Source organism: Camelus dromedarius, chromosome 18 (genome assembly GCF_036321535.1).
Source record: "Camelus dromedarius isolate mCamDro1 chromosome 18, mCamDro1.pat, whole genome shotgun sequence".
Lineage (NCBI taxonomy): Eukaryota > Metazoa > Chordata > Mammalia > Artiodactyla > Camelidae > Camelus > Camelus dromedarius.
The window spans coordinates 28908663-28925740 of NC_087453.1; the positions used below are offsets into that span (position 1 = coordinate 28908663).

Genomic DNA, 17078 nt, shown 5'->3' on the forward strand with positions numbered 1-17078 from the left:
ATTTTTATATAAAATGCTCTCCCTCAACCCAACATCCTGTTTCCATGGTACCTTATAGTTTTAATCTTTTCAATTCTTCATGTCAAAATTCTTGAAAGAACTGTCTTCACTCACACTGTCCACTCATACACCATCTGCTCACCATCTCAGCATCCTTGAAGGAGAAATGAAGACAATGTGTACCTCCATGGGGGTCACTGTTTGTATTAAGGGACATGAACAGGTGAAATATTTTACACAGAGCCTAACACATAGTCAAGTCTCAACAAACCACAGCATGATTATTCATTTATGTGCAGTTGACCCTTGAACAACATGAGTTGCTTATAGGCTGATTTTGTTTTTAATAGTAAATACTACAGCCCTGGTATTGGTTGGTTGAATCCAGGGATGCAGAACCTCAGATACAAAGGACTCATATTTTTTTTAAAAGCGAACTATAAATTATATATGGATTTTCAACCACAGGGAGGGTCAGCATCCCTTGCCCCCATGTTGTCCAAGGGTCAACTGTATTTAGTAAAGATTTATTGAGCAACTCTATGTGAAGGGTGTCAGGTGAGATGCTTTACTACAGACACACAAAATCTAGCTCCTTCCCTGAAGCCTCTTACAGTCTGGAGGGAGAAGAAGAAAGAGGACAGGAAACATACATGATTATAAGGCATGTTGATCCATTCCACAAAGTCTGGACCAGATCAATGGCCATACAAGCAGAATCACTGCAGAAGGACATTCAGGCTGTGGACTACAGCACTCCAGGAGGCACTGCTCACCTAGCCCAGATGTGAATGATGTTCCTTGAAGTTTTACAACATGGAGGCCCTGAACATAAAGGAACTGAGTGGTGAACCTTGAAGTTCTGACTCAGAAGAGCAAAACTGTAACCCTGAGTTCAACGACTAGAGCCACCAAGCACGGTAAAGAAGGGCTCAATGTTGATGACCCAAAGCCTACTCAGGACCGCTCTTCTACTGGCTCTAAGAGCTCTCCCCAAATTTCTTCTCTTCCTTCAAGAACACCAGAAATCATGAAATGATACTCTACAGGATTCTCTGTTCCAAATGGGAAAACTCCAGCACCCAAGGTGTTGTCTGGTGTGAGAAAAATCTAGAGGGCCCCTTGCTATACCAGTGATGATGAGCTTCTTAAAACCACATCTCAAGTCCAAGGCTTAATAGCTCTTATTTTCAGAGCACAATGATCTGGGGCCTGCTGAGCCTGAATACCCTACTGGCAAACACTCATAAGATCTCATCAACTCTGGATCCCTTTGTCGCTCTATGATTGTTTGAGGCAGATGGCCAATTTTAAAATACTTTCCCTACAATCTTAAACCACCTCAACTGATAGAGTCTCATCAAGGGAACCATCTACGTTATTTCTGAAATCCCCCTACAGCCTGCTAACTGCCTGCCCAACATTCATTCCTCACTTCTTGCTGATGAATTACATTTCAACACTCAGTTAAAATCCACTAACCTTTACTGTACACCCACATATAAATATGACCAAGACGTGTCTCTCTGCCCTCAGCGTATCTGTTACACACTCTTTCTCCATGCAAAACTATTTTTAGTTTGGGGTTTCTAGCAAGACCTAGACTCAAAATAATTTTTATTATCCATGCCATATTGGATATGACATGGATAAAGATATAAACTATATTTAATTTTCTCCAACTTTGCCTACTTCCGTGATATCTGAGCCCTTACAAATGATCATGGCATGAGCCACATTGTTTGGGACACGGAGTTCTACGAATGCCTTGGAGGAGATGGCTTACCAGCTGGTCCACCAGCGCCCTGAAAGAATGCAATTGCATTACATGGGTAAATGATTTACTCCTGGGGAATATTTTATCCTTTCTGTTTCATCACAAGGTCAATTGTAGCCTTACTTCTGTCCCATTTTCCAACATTAGATGCATTTAACGGCTGCACGCTTAATTCTCTAAGACTCCAGTTCAGTTCCTATAGCTGTATTATCTCGTTCATTTGGAAACAACTTTGAGTGCAACTTACTCTGGCTCAATGCCCTTTTACCCACTGGACATGTGCTGTCCTTGTCTACACTAATAGATGGTGCAATCAATACACTCACATTTGGCAAGCAAAGGATAGGGTCTTTTACAACAACTTCTGAAAGATCTCTGAAGTTTTGCAGAAACAGGCTAAAGGGGCTGCAGGCATGAATACAGCAAGCCCTTTTAGCCCATATGCCTATGACTTCCAACTGCCAGTACAGATACTCATCTTCATCCGCGTGGGCATCTGATGTCCAAAACTAAATTTCGATCTCTCCCCCAGAAACTTACTTCTCCCAGTCTTCCCTTTCTTAGCTGGAGATAATTTCATCCTTGGAGTTGCTCAAGCCAAAAACTTCGGAGTCCTCCCTGACTCCTCCCTTTCTCTCATAACTCATATCCATGCCTAAGGAAACACTGCCTTCAAGATAGATGAGAATTGGGTCACTACTCACCATTTTCGCTGCTACGGGCCTGGTGAAAGCATCACCATCTCTCATTTGAATTTACTGCAGTGTCTCCCCACTGCCACATTTTACCCCTCTCAAGAGAGGCCAAAGTGACTCCTATAAACTAAGTCAGATCCCATCCTCTGCTCAGATCCCTCTAGTGGTCGCCATCGTGGTTAGAGAAAAGGCCAAGGTGCTTACCTCTGCCTCTAAGATCCTGCCGGCTCTGACCACTCACCTCCCTGACCTCATCTCCTGCTCTGGCCCTCGTCCACTCTGTTCCAACCACACTGGCCTCCGTGCGCTTCCCCCGCAAGTCAGGCATTCCACCTTGGAGCCTTTGCCTGGGCTTCCCTCTGCCTGCGATGCTTCTCAGGACAAATCACAAGGTGGGTAACTTCCCTCTTTTCCTCCAAATGTCACCTTCTCAGCGAGGTCCATCCTGATCCCCAGATTTAAAACTGTACCCTTTCCTGCCACCATCTTTTTCAAGGCACGGATCACCTCCTGGCATTCTATGCATTCACTTATGATGCTTACTGTTTACTGTGCATCTCTCCCTGCACAAGAGGAACTTCTATCTCTGTTCACTGACGTGCCCACGTGTGTTTAAGTGCCACCCCAAAGAAACGCAGCAGTGCACCATGAATGCCTGTATACTGAAAGGTTAGTCTGGAACGGTCACTCTAATATTTATTTCCTATATTTTATCATGCCTGTCATGAGACAGAGCAGAAGCAAGCAGACACCACCCTAACAGATAGACCAAATTATCTTTTTAATTTTAGTCCTACCAGTTAAGTGATTAACTTAGGCCTAAGGATTTTATGTTTTGCCGTCACATCTACATTTTACAGTCTACAGTCATCGCATACCCTGGGCTGTGCAGACAACTGCCTTCAATGGGAAGGCTGTGCCCTGTGTTTAAAATAAAATTGATGTCTAGGGGAAAAAGTGGGGGCTGGGGGGGGAATCACTTTCTGAAGTTTTTTCTCACTTTTCCAGCTCAAGCAAAGAAGAATTCTAGGGACAACTCTGGAATTTTCTGTCTCATTTGTTTTTCATTACTTTTTTGTAAGGAACGGTGGTATCATTATTCTCAGTCGCCCTGGGTGATTCTAATATTGATTTTGAGATTTTTCCAGTCATTCTATAGAATGCATAGCATTTACTAGGCTCTACTTTACTTCTGTGGGCATATCTGCATTCTGAATGTTTTAGATTTTCCAGATGATAGTATCATATGAAATAGGATAGCATCTTTTTGAGTCTTGATAATCCCTACCTCCCTCCCATGCAAGCTCAAGACCATATGATTTCTTTCTCCACCTTGGTTAAATCCAAATGAAACAGGAATTTTTTTTTAAACTATCATCCAACGTTGAAAAAATACTGAAAGAGTTAGCTGCCGAAGCCTATTTAACTATGCAAATATTCCCACAAAATATCCCTCAATTCTACCCTTTTGAATAAATTTCATACTAGCACAGGAGGTTCAATTCTAGACCTTTTTTTTCTGGGATGGAATTTTAAAAATGCACCTTTCTAAATTGTCATTCACCTTACAGCTAAATAAATTGGCTCATATTTTCAGGAAATGGGAGTAAGAAGGGACAATATAGAAGGATAAAAGGCTTCCCAAACAGAGCAATCCTCTCCTCCAATCCACGGCTCACATATTCAAAAGGCTTCAAGGACCAAAAGGGTAATATACACAAGTAAAATGGCCTGATAATATGCAGTAGGGAGGGGTGGGGACTTGACAAAGTGAAGGCTCCATTATCTGTCTGTCTATGATGGAGACAAGGCTACTCGGCTACAAGGATGGTTGACATAAGGAAACACGGTCAGTGTTGCCGAATTTTATGTCTGTGTATAAGTGATTTTTTTTTAAGAGAAGCCAGAAATCTGGATTTTCAGGAGAAATTTCACACATCGAGGCCACAAGACTAGAAAGTCTGCTCTAAATCGGCATCGTCAAATACTTAGTGAGTCGACGTAAAATTAATCAGTCGATCTAAGAATGAAATGGAAAGTTTTATTTAAGCCAAATTTGAGGATTACTACCTGGTAAGAGCATCTCACAAAGCTCTGAGAGATGTTTTGCCTGTTAGAAATCAAGGCACAGTTATACAAGCTTTTTGAGACAGAGGGCTATACATCAAATGATGTATTATTGACAGTTTATAGGCTCCAGATCTAAGCATCATCCCAGCGGGTCAGGTGACCCCTTATGAGCTCAAGAAGGAACATCACCCCTTAAGGAGTTGCCTTGTTGATGGCAGGAGACTCTTGCTCTTTATGGTTGAGCAGGTGTTCTTGCCGATGGGAGATGTCTGGTCCATGCATAATGCAGATTCACAGGGCATGGTAGGGGGAGAGGGGGTCAAAGGGCAGAGAAGAATTTTTAATGTTTAAATTTTTCTTGTCTTGCCATAAAATGTGAATTTTATCTCACAAGTACCTAACAGAATTCAGTGTTCTCCTACACCTTCCAGTTTTGAAGGGACAGCTCAACTATACTTCACAGATAATAAGCCTCCAGTTGTGTTCACTGATTCCTCGTTATTAGTGGGCTCTTGGCGGTAAGTGTTTCTTTCAACCAATGTAGACAGCTCATATGCCAATGCTGGTGCTGCCGCAGGACTCTTAGCTAAAGTAAATGCCAACTGCTGTCACAGAAACTATCTATATATTGCCTTTAAAACCCTTCCAGTTATCACGCTAAAATCTCCTATCTCTGGGAATCCTGCTGCAAACACATATGACCAGAAGCCTGAAGAGATGCTGGGTCCCATGCTAGGGAACCCTTTGCCTGGACCACTGACTTTGATTAATTTCCATCCCAAGCCTTCCTGGTTTCTCTCACTTCATAGCGCATCTGTTACTATGGAAACAAGTGGTACCAAAGACTAGCACCAAACCCTAGCTTTCAGTATACAAACCAAGTGATGTTCAAGCAGGGATCACATTACCAACCAGGCATATCCATACCAGGTTTGGGATAACAGAGCAGTAGGTGTAAGCTGCATCTAGTAATCAAATAATTATTCTTAATGTCTTTCAAGAAGCCCTGTTTATTTTCTCTATTGTCGGAAAGCTGGCTTTTAGCTTATGGTTTGCTTCATTACTTTTTAGTGTATTTAGAAAGTCTGCTTTATATCCATATCCAATATTAGAGTTTGTCTCTAACCAGAAACAGAGAGTATTAATCTTTCCTTCCATGTATCTTGCTTTTATACAAAGTAGAAAATAATTACTAGCGTACAACCTTTTTTTTCCCCAAGAAAATGGATTAGATCAGATCATTGCTAGGTTCCATTCTGGAATTTTAAATCATGGCATTACTCCTTGGCATTTGGGCTCATTTTTTAGCCTAGGTAACATCCATTCATCCACAAACTCTTATTAACTCTTCTGAAGACATGACATACCTATGCTGAAAGCTAGATGCTGGGGATGCAAAGACAAAGAAACAAGGTATCTTCTTTAGGAGTTCTTAGACTAGTACAAGAAGGGGGTCAAGTAAGAAACAAAGTGATGAATGCTTCCAGAAGTTTCCCAGAACCATGTGGAAGAATCTGGGGCAGGGGTGGGGGTAGCTGGTAGGACATTTTCAATGAGAAGGTGATAATCAGATGATTAGATGTTCATGTAGGGGTGAGAATGACGACAAAGAACAGAGAGGAAGCTGACACAAGGTCTAATTCAGAGATGCTAAGGGGAGTAGCAGCGGGGGCCAGGAAAGGCCATGTGCTAGAAAGTTTGAAGTTGATGAGATTTATGGAGCCCTTGATTGTGAGGGGGAGGGGGAGAGGACTCTGCTTGGACTAGGAAGATGGGACACAGCTTGGAGGTAGCTGTTGTCTTAAAAACTCTCGTAAAGGGTAAAACAAGCTACCGTTTAACTCAAGTTATCAATAGCTGTTATTCAAATATGATTGGAAAATTCCCTTTCTGTTTCCACGTCTCTAAAAGCCAGAGGAGAACATTGTCCTAAAAAGCACACATGAAGAAAGCTCAACATTCAGTTTCTATAAGACTTTTTTTTCCTTTAATTCCTCTCCTCCATCAGTGTTTATATTTTTAGAGGTTAAATTATACCCATGTAGCAACTGTTCCTACTTTGGAGGAAGAATCTTTCTTTGAAACAAATGAAGTATACGTTTTCTGCTCTTCTAGGAAGCTCTCATCCTGGTTCAGTAAATTGCAATAGAACTAAATTAGACAAGGGGGCAACTCTGTTGACAGTTAAGAACAATTAGCTAGAAAATCCATTCGCATGACACAAATAATCATGCTTAGAAGCAAAGGGATCAAATTCCATCCAGAAAATAGCTAAGGAGTTTCTTAAATAGTATGTCAACCTTGAATTTGAATTGAAAAGTGAAGCTGACAACTGATGATTCTGTCATAGATCTTATATTTGGGACTGAAGGCATGAGTGACTGAGCTCTCCCCCACCTTCCCTCTGTCTGTAATTTATTAAAAGAGTGATGGAACCAATAATATTGGGATAAAGTCATCTTGATTCAGTCAGACAGTGGTGTATTGCAGGCTGAGGAATATGCACTGTGTTTTACAGGACAAACAAAAGGACTGTTCATTGCCAATTTACCTTCATCACCAACGACACAGATGGCAACTTCCTTGAAAACTAGCAGAGGGAATCCCATGACTGACAACTGTTTTAAAATGTAAGTTGAATTTCTTTTTTTATACAAGCAACCAAACATTGATTTTTGGTTTTGATCATAATGCTGAACACAGCAAGGCAGTCAGGGCATTTACTTTCCCTTTTCATGGGGAAGTCCCCATGAACACATATGCAAAATCAGAGGATTTGAGAGCCAAAGTGGGCTGATTAATCCAGCGGTCTTTCAGTTACTGAAGGTTCAAGGACTCCAAACAAAACATCTTATCCACTGAGCTGCCGTTGGCTGCAGTGTATACGGACGTTGGATCCAGATGAGGCAGAGTTTGACTCCTCTCCATGATATTGTGCCTTGAGTTGTCTGTTTTACAGAGAGCTCTTAAGAAGATTAATTAAGACACACAGGTAAAACACTTGGATGAGGGTTTAACACATCTTGTGCAACATGTCTGCTATAATCACAGGAGTGCAATCTCCTTTTCTTATAATCTACCTCGCTGCTGCAGTGTGTGTGTGTGTGTGTGAATGAACAACAGAGTATGACCCTTCTGAAACAGTTACCTGGGCAGCCCCAATCCTAACATTTGAGGGCCTAAGAGTCTCAATTATTCTATATCTAAGTATTCAAAAATGCTAAACCAAGCTAAATATTGTTAAATATGTTCTATCTGCCCTGCTTGATAAACATGCCTTCGGAACAACCCAGAAGCCAGGTTTAAACTTCAAATACTTGAATCCCAGAACACAGCTAAGTAAGGAGAACCAGCTTCCACCCCACCTCCTTGCTCCTTCTGACCTCCAGGACTTGCATGAAAACTACCAAGCTCTTTCCACACCTCCCATCAATAAACAGTCTTTCCTCAGGCCACCGTGGGCCCAGGAGCAGATAAATCCAAGGTCTGAGGTGTGCAGAACAGGGACCAGGAGCAGCTGTGGCAGCACATGGGCTCTCTGAGTGGTACAGGAGGGCACAGCTGTGCAGGTGCACAGAGGCTGGAGGACAGAGCAGTCAGGCTCTTTACTCTGCATTGTCCAGGGACCCCTCTTGGTAATTTAAGATCTTCCTTGTTCTGCTTTTAGTGCAATTAAAAAATAATTACCTTTTTTTTCTTGCCATCTGCAAGTCTCCTTTCCTCAGGGAAAAGTTTATCAACAGTTATAAAAGCAACATGAACCTGAGCATTAAGTTACCTGGACAGCCACAGTCATTTCCTATTCATGATGAGAACTGTAGGAAGAATATAGACTGATCTATGGAGGATCTTTTAGTATTAGATACCAAAAGTTATTTGAACCAAGAGCCTAGTATTCATGGTGGACTCAATTCAAACATTACTATAGGACTTGCTAAAGGTTAGATAATTCAGAATCAAAAGTTATACGTGGAATATTAAAAATAAAGATACAAATGAACTTATTTACAAAACAGAAACAGACTTACAGACATCAAAGACAAACTTAATGGTTACCGGGGATGAGGGGAAAAGGGGGTGGGGAGGGATAAATTGAGAGTCTGGAATTTGCAGACACTAACTACTATATATAAATAGATAAATAACAAGGTCCTACTGTATAGCACTGGGAACCATATTCAATATCTTGTAGTAACCTATAATAAAAAAGAACATGAAAAGGAATATACATATGTATGTGGATGACTGAAACATTATGCTGCACACCAGAAACTGATGCAACATTGTAAACTGACTATACTTCAATTAAAAAAAAAAAAAAAAGAGGAAGAAGCAGCAGCCTAGACTTGTGCTAGTGCCCCATCTATTTCCCAACTATACCTCTTGCTTCTGCTAAACTGTCGCTTTTGGATAATCCTTTCACTGGCCCCCGTCTCAGCTGAGAATGGTTGTCTTCCCTTCGAAACTCCTGCCCAGACATGAAGATCAAGTCTGAAAAGCCACCTTCTTCAGGACATGTCCTGCTGACCCCAAGAGAAAATAGCGTGTCTTATATGGGGCACCACTGTGCACACTGTATCATGGACCTCGCATTACTTGTGATTCTGCATCTCAGCAGGTGTTCCCTCTGGAGGGAAGGATGCTAGTCAGCCCTGCTGGCCTGCAAGTCCTGGGCTAATGGGCATTTTTATTCTTTTTGTTTGGTTTGGTTTTGGTTGTTTAGCACCAATCCCATCTATTTTGGTTCTCTCATTGGAAAAGGGGCAGTGGGATGGCCAGTCAAGGTGCCCTCCCCTCTCTACCTCTCTGATGCTGAGTGAGCTGGGTGTGGGGCGACTGTTTCTCTAGTCTCTGATATCCAGACCCTGGAACTGGCTAGTTCTGGTTTGCTTCCAAGCCTGCTTTTGGTGGTAGTGGTGGTTGTTTTTTGGGTACACTTCCATTTCTAGCAATACCTTCTAGTAAATTCTTTTTTGCTCAAGTTATAGAGTCTCTTTTATTTGCATGCAAACTAAGAATCACTGTTGATACACTTGTCAGAGCCCCTGACATAAGCGATAATCAATGAATGTCACATCAATGAATACTTATAACCTAAATGTGTATCATCACCATATTTGTAAAAACAGTGGGTATTTTTCCTAACGCAAAAACAGTATGTTATCACTGACTACATTTTGAAAAATTCAGAAAGGCATGAAAAAAATAAAAGCCATCCATATTTCTACCACCCAGACCCTAACTTTCAGTTTTTGTTCCAGTTTTTACTATGCCTACATGTTTTGTGAAATGGAAATACCATCATTACAATACAGAAGAGCAATTGGTTATTTCCAGTTAAAATTGTTGTGAAGGTTGTTTCAAGTTATTAATCTTCAAAATGATCACTTTTAAATATCTGTGTCACCGTTTATCCTTTGGGGGACCTTAAAATATCTTTAACTAGCCCCCAACCTTTTACATAGGTTGTTTTCAATCTTTTTTTTTTTTTTATTATTTTAGCATATTAAACAATCCTCCATGTAAGTTTCTGTCTGCATCTACTTCCTTAACAAAGACTAAAATAAAAAACCAGAGAAACACTTGTGTCAAATAATCTGAACTTTTAAAAGCTTCTCACGTAGTATTTTCAAATTGTTTTCCAGGAAGATTGCATCATGTAATTCTTCCACCGACAGTCATGAGAATGTCCTTGTCAGTTACTGAGTATTTTATTTATCTTTATTTATTTATATATATATGGTTTAATACATGAACCACAGCCATCTCATTCTTGCTTTAATTTGCATTTCTGTGATTAATAGTAAGAGTATTTATTAAATATGTATATTAGCCTTTTTATTTCTTCCTTTTGAATTATTCAGATATTTGGACAATTCTGTTGGGGTCTTATTTTCTACTTGCTGATGTCCAAGAGTTCTTCAGTGTGATCATTATATGAACTGTTCTGTCATGCTTGGTGTCATAATTTTTCTCCATGATTAATTTCTACTTTTAAACTATTTTCTACTTTATTTTTTGCATGCAGAAGTTTAAAAAGTATTCAGACCTGTCTTTTGTTTTGTAATTCTTCCCATTAATTTTAAATGGAAAAATCACTCCTCTAAAATTATTAAATGTTTTCTGCTAGCTTTCTCCTCTATCAGATAAAACTTTTCAATTTGGAATTTAGTCTAGTGAGTCACTGTAAACAGAGGTTCCTAGCTGGGTGTTTTCTACACACTTAGCCAATTTCCTTGGCTCTTTTGTCAAATATTCCCATTTCAAAATGCTTTCTCCATCACAGTTCTGCTTCCAAAAACTACCTGAGTCTATTTCCAGGCTACTCTATCCCATTGAGCTATGTATTGATTTTTACATCGGTATGACCCTGCTTAGTGACTGTAGTTCCATGATCAGATTTATTTTTATTTCTGGAAAGGCAACCTACCCCTATCCCCATATATATTCTTTTGCAAAGTTTTCTTGACTATTGACATATAGTTATTCTTCCAGATGAAAGTTAAAATCATTTTGTCATGTTTTCCCAAATCCCAATGCATTAAAACTATATAACTGACCGTGGAAAAATAACCATATCACACTATCCATCTTTCTACCCAAGAATAAGGTACGTTTTCATTTGTTCGTTTCTTACTTTGTGTATCTGAGTAAAATTTTATAGCTTCCTTATATAAGTCCTTAGACATTTCTTGTCTTTCCCAAGTATTTTATGTACATTTCCTATTTTTCAAGATAATATGTATTTTTATGGATTCATGAACAGAGTCATTTTCTATTGAATTTTTTTAGTTGTTAAATACTGGCATTTGACGTAATCTCTCATTTTTGAACATATATCTTATAACCAACCACCTTACTGAAATTTCTTACTAGTTCTTTTAGGTTTTAGTTGACCCAACTGTGTATCCATTGCTATTAAACAAAATCAAGAAACGGTGTTTGATTTTTTTGTTGCTTAGGTGAGAATTTAATATTTAAGCATATGCATTAAATGATACTTTTTATTTATTTTGAAAAATCATCTTTTATTCAACTACTAAAATGACATAGAATTGAGGCTACCCTAGAAATCCAAAATACAACCTGTGTTCCTGTGTTGAACCACATTCATTTCTCTCTGGTACTCAGTCTTCCTGTTCAAAACTACCAAAAGGGGCTCTTAACAAGAGAGATTAAGTCACCTCTCACTTAGATGAAACAAGCTAAATGAGACAATTCATCTGGTGATTAAGAATCTTGACCACTGGGGAAGACGAAGAAACCTACCAGGAACTTATTCTCATATAAAGAGTAAGTTTAGCCCCAGAAAGAGGCAGGATAATTTTTAAAGCAGAACAGGGTCCACCCAGTTATATTCAGAAAGCAATTACATGCATTCCTATAGATGAGCAGATTCGTTTTTCCCCAGATAAGCGTGAGTTTCCTACTTTGAAAGATCAGGATAATCATATCTACTAATTATGAATTCATCAAATATTTGTTGTGCATCTAATTTGGATTCTGTGTTATTGGAAAGATTGGAGAGCCATCTATAATAATAAGTAGGAATAGGGACTAAAGAGAACTTGGTCAATGTTATTAATTATTATTACACATGGTGATTATTTATTGTTTATTATTATTCATGTCTAGAAGGCTAAAAGTCTAGTTCAGCACTGTCTAAGACCTAGCATGGGAAATATTAACATCCAATAAATATCTATGAAATGTTTGTTGACTGACTGATGTGTTTTTACAAAAGCTTCAGTTGCCAGAAGATATTTTGACTCAGTTCTTTAACTGCTCACTTGAAATCAATTCATAGAAGATGCATTTGTCAAAGGCAAGAATACTCTTCCCTTAAAGTCAGAATGAGGTTCTAAATTGCATCTTTTTATATGTTAGTAAAGAAAAAAGTTTCTAAAGAACTTTAAATTGGCATGGCAAAATGCCATGAGGAAGAGTATTTATTCCTTCACTCATTCAGCATTTATTAAGCATCTTCTACATGAAAGACACATAACAAACGGCTATCACAGAGTGTACAGACATTAAATAGTCAAATGAATAAAAAGGAAGTTGCAGACTGAGATCAGTGCTATGCAAGGAAAGGAAAGGGGTTATAGAGATTTGGGTTAGCGAGGAAAGGAAATCAAAGAGGCCCAAAGGGTGAGTACAGCTTGGACTGGCAGAGTAAGGGGGAAGTACCTGGGATATTCAAGAAACAGATCGGTATGACAGCAATAAGAAGAAGAGATGCCCAAGAGGAGGCCAGCAAAGTCCCCAAGGCTCCCATCATCTCTGGAAGCCGGCCCAGGTATGTAAATGCATTTTATGCAGGGGACTGACATGATCCTGTCTGCTCTGGATGAAGGATTTGAGGGGTCAAGCAGGGAATCAGGGATCTTGTTGGAAAGTTATTCTACTGGATTAACTGACAGATGATGGCTTGAAGTTTGATTGTGGTGGGTGGTGGGCGGATGGAGAGAAGAAGCTATCAAGCTTTTAGAGATATATGCAGAAGACAGCATTTTTAAGACTTCACGGTGGTCTTAGACATGGCAGGCAAAGGGAATAGAGGTATCAAAGATGATTCCTGAGTTTCTGACAACTCCACAGACAGTGGTGCCATTTATCAGGATAAGAAAGATTAGAAAGGTGTTAAAATTGGGATTTTCTGTTGCTGTTATTTTTTGTTGTTTAATACAGTTTTCTGCTGTTTGCATTGTGTTGGTGGGTAACCAAAAGGGAGGAAGGCAATATGGACAAATCCACTTGGGACAGGGTATGTCAGGTATGTTACGTGTACAAGAGTGAAACCCTGGATTGTCTTGGTTTTTAGACCAGTGACATGTGTATAAATGATGTACCTGTGAATGCTGCTCTTCCCTACCATGTGTGGTTTTATAAAACCTCAAATACATTAGCTGGATTAAATAAGCTTTAAAGTGTCTTCTGAACCCATACCTCTCTATATTTACATTCTGCTGGCATGCTGACATAATACTAATACTGTCATTAAATACAGATCATTGGGTCTGCTGGACTTAATACTGTCCCCCCAAAATTCATGCCCAACCAGAAGCTATAAATGTGACCTTATTAGGAAATACGGTCTTTGCAGATGCAACCAAGTTAAGATGAGGTCACACTGAATTAGAGCGGGCCCTAAGTCCAGTATGAATGGTGTCCTTTTAGACGAGGGAACTTCACCATGTGAAGGAAGAGGTAAAAATTAGAGTTACAGAGTTACAAATCAAGGAATATCTGAGACTATAAGAAGCCAGGAGAGGCCAGAAAGGATCCTCATCTTGAAGCTTCAGAGAGCACATGGCTCTGCACATAAAGTGATTATGGGCTTCTAGTCTCCAGAATGATGAAAGAATAAATTTCTGCTATTCTAAGCCACCTTGTTTTTGGTCATTCGTTAAGGCAGCCTCAGGAAACTCATCCAGTTGGGAAGATTAAGTGTGATCGCATGTTTGAACCCGATTAGTGTAATACAGGGCACATAGAAGAAGTTAAATAAACATCCACTTCCCTTCCTCTTACAATGATCACCACCATTGTCTTGGTGGTTTATAATCTGAGAAATCCACACATCTACCCATTTAGATTAAGTCTTACTAATCCTAGACTTGTTTTACAGATGAGGAAACTGAGGCTTGGGAAAGTTAAACAGCTTGCCCAAGATCACAAAACCAAATATGGAATAGTCAGAGCTCAAGAGCAACTGTCTCACCACCAAGATGATATTACACCCTAGAACACCTGCCTCGCACACCTGCAGCATTTTAGTCAAATGACAAAGTGAAGGAGAAGGGAGAGGCACACAGCCAGACTGCGTTTTCCATGCCTACAGTTAAAACTCACATTATTAACAAAACAAGTTCAGGGCCCTAGTACAGTCTCTACCTATTCACAGAGGAATACAAAAATTTCACTCTAAGACCAATGCTATCACCATGAACTTGCCATCGACTTCGACTACTTCCATTAAAGCAGTGCTTCTGCTTTGCACATAGATATTCCAAGTCAAGGTATTATCATCAGATTGGGCATTTACGGCTTTAATTTACTTAAATGCATTTTCCTCAAGCATTTCCCATTTCGACGATACTGACTCATTCTTTCCACCCAAGGAGACCATAAAAATAAATACTGTTAAGTATGAAGCGAAGCATCTCTAAACTTCATAGTCACAGATGTCCATCCTTTAAAGTATAAGGCAAAAATAAAAGCATATTCTAAATTTACCTTTCCTCCCTAACTCAGTGACTTGTATGGCTGAATAAAAAAGATACACAGATACAAGGTGGCAGAGCTGTTATTATGGGGTGCCAATTTCATAGAATTCTAGTGTAGGAGGGACTTCTAAAGAGTATCTAGTCCATCTGGACTCAGGTGAGAGAGTGTATCCACATGTCACCAAATCCCAGAAAGGAAAAGGACGCACTGAGAGGTTTTGTGAGACTTACCAAGGACCCTATGGCTATTTCTTGGTAGAACCCTGTGGAATGCCAGGCTTCTTGATTTCCCCAAAAGTACATTCAGCCTTCCAAAGCTGTCATTAACTATTAATGATGACATTTTCCTCTGGCTTTGTGCCAAGTTCTTTTTCTCTATTAATTTGGCCTGAAAAAAAGACCACCATAGATACAGCCCCAATACTTCAAATTCTCTTAATTGAATTAATTCGCATCCCAGGTTTAAAGCTCCAGATACACACACACACACACACACACACACACACACACACACACACACACACACACGGGTTCAGGAAGGGCGAACACCCTTCTCCTTCAAACTAGGCCCTCATGATCTCTGGACTTCTCAAGTTTACCCTCCAGGAGGCTGACATCGCAGGCAATTTTGACAAGAGTTTGGAATCAAGATCCTCTTCCACGCTCTGTCCACACCCGTGCCCACGAGCAGAAGTTCTCTCCATTACACCCCACCACGCACACACATACACCAAGGCAAGTAACAAAGGAAAACACAGCCCCATAAAGGCTCAGCTTTGCATCTTTCAGTCCACACCTGCCAAGAGACAAAAACCATACGGGAATCCTGCCCTAGCAATATGTCCAACACGCCTTGGGAGAAGCAGGCACCGTGGCAGCCCCGGGCGTGCGCGGCTGTATACACAAAGAACTGGTGCTGGGCTTGCTAGCGGTCCGGAGGACCAGCACACTCCCAGAACTGGTATCCAGGGTTCTTCCCCTCGCCCTCCTGCCCAGCAGAAAAGAACTACCCTTTATTTGACACGTAGAAAGCCCAGGCTGGATAGCAGCGCATGGATGTGGGGGGCGGGGGGCGGTCCCCGGATCCCTTTGCTCCAGCCAGCCGGTCCCCAACCTTTGGCATCTCCTAGGAGATGCAAAATTACGCGCTGTCACAGCTGTCCGCTTCGCATCCTCTCCAGGCAAAGCGAGATGCCTGGGTCCCCTCCGTACGCATCCCCGAAAGCGCCCCTCCCCGCACCCACATCTCCCCAGGCACCCCCGCCAGGAGCGCCTGCCTACCTGGTGGCTGGCTGTCAGCGCAGCGGCGGAGCCTCATCCCCTTCTCCTCGGCTGCTACATCGCTTGGAGCGCCATGTTCCCGGTCTCCCCGGGCGCACGCCGGGCCACTACTACCGGCTGAGTAGGGGCAAGTGGGGTGGGGGCCGGTGGGAGGGGGTGGGAGGCTGAGCCAAAGCTTTCTACTCTCCACCCAAGCCTCCCCCAGCTACTGAGCATGCCCAGCTGCCCGCTTCGCCCTAGGAGGACTTGCCAGGCGCTCACGCAGCTGTTCCGGGTTTTCGTGGCAGCCGGCGGGAGGCAGGCGGTAGCAGCTGCGGGAGGTGGGGGTGGCGAGGTGTCGGGGGAGGGGGAGGGGAGGGGGAGGGGAGGGGGAGTGTCCACACGCCGCGGAGCTCCGAGCTGGAGAAAGCCGCCTTTTGCCAATCTGATGACACTTTCCCTCTGAGCCTCCCCAGCGGGGCAGCTCCTACACGCCCCCTCCTCACACACTCCGGGTTTGCAGAAATTTTGTGCGGGACCAAAGCGTGCTGAGCTGAGCTTAAGCTGAGAGCTAAGAGGAGAGGGGGCGGGGCTGAGAGGCAGATCCTTCCGCTAGCCTCATTGCTACCACCTGGACCCGGGCTTCTCAAACTTCCAGGTGCCTATGAATTAAAAATGCAGATTCGGATTCAATTGGTCCGGGCTGCGGTCTGAGATTCTACAAGTCAAACAAGCTCCCAGGTGATGCTGATGCTGCTGGTCCTCTGACCACAGAGTAGCAAGGATCTAGAGAATCGCTCTCTCTGTGACCTTTGAGTGGTCACCCTTTAATCAGCTAGCTGAGAAACCTTCTCTGGCATCCAGAGAGGCCCCTCCTACCTACAGACTTGCAGCTTACAAGTGAAGGTGTCCTCGAGGTGCTGCGCACACCCTGGAAGGAATCTCAGTAGGGCTGGGCTCTGAGCGTCCAGCGCAAGCTGGCTTTCTGACTTAGAATTTGAGGCTTAGGGGAAGCTGGACATTCTCATGCTCACTTTGCTAGTTGGC

General features: G+C 41.7%; 1 protein-coding gene across 2 annotated transcripts in view; it reads right to left on the reverse strand.

The window, feature by feature from the left end:
- PAK5 (p21 (RAC1) activated kinase 5) overlaps positions 1–16331 on the reverse strand; it is a 246834-nt gene extending 230503 nt beyond the window's left edge. For both annotated transcript variants that reach the window (XM_064475876.1, XM_031434244.2), the window contains exon 1: positions 16053–16331. The gene's annotated coding sequence lies outside the window, so the exon portion shown is untranslated. The remainder of the gene's footprint in view (positions 1–16052) is intronic.
- Between the last annotated feature and the right edge of the window lie 747 nt (positions 16332–17078).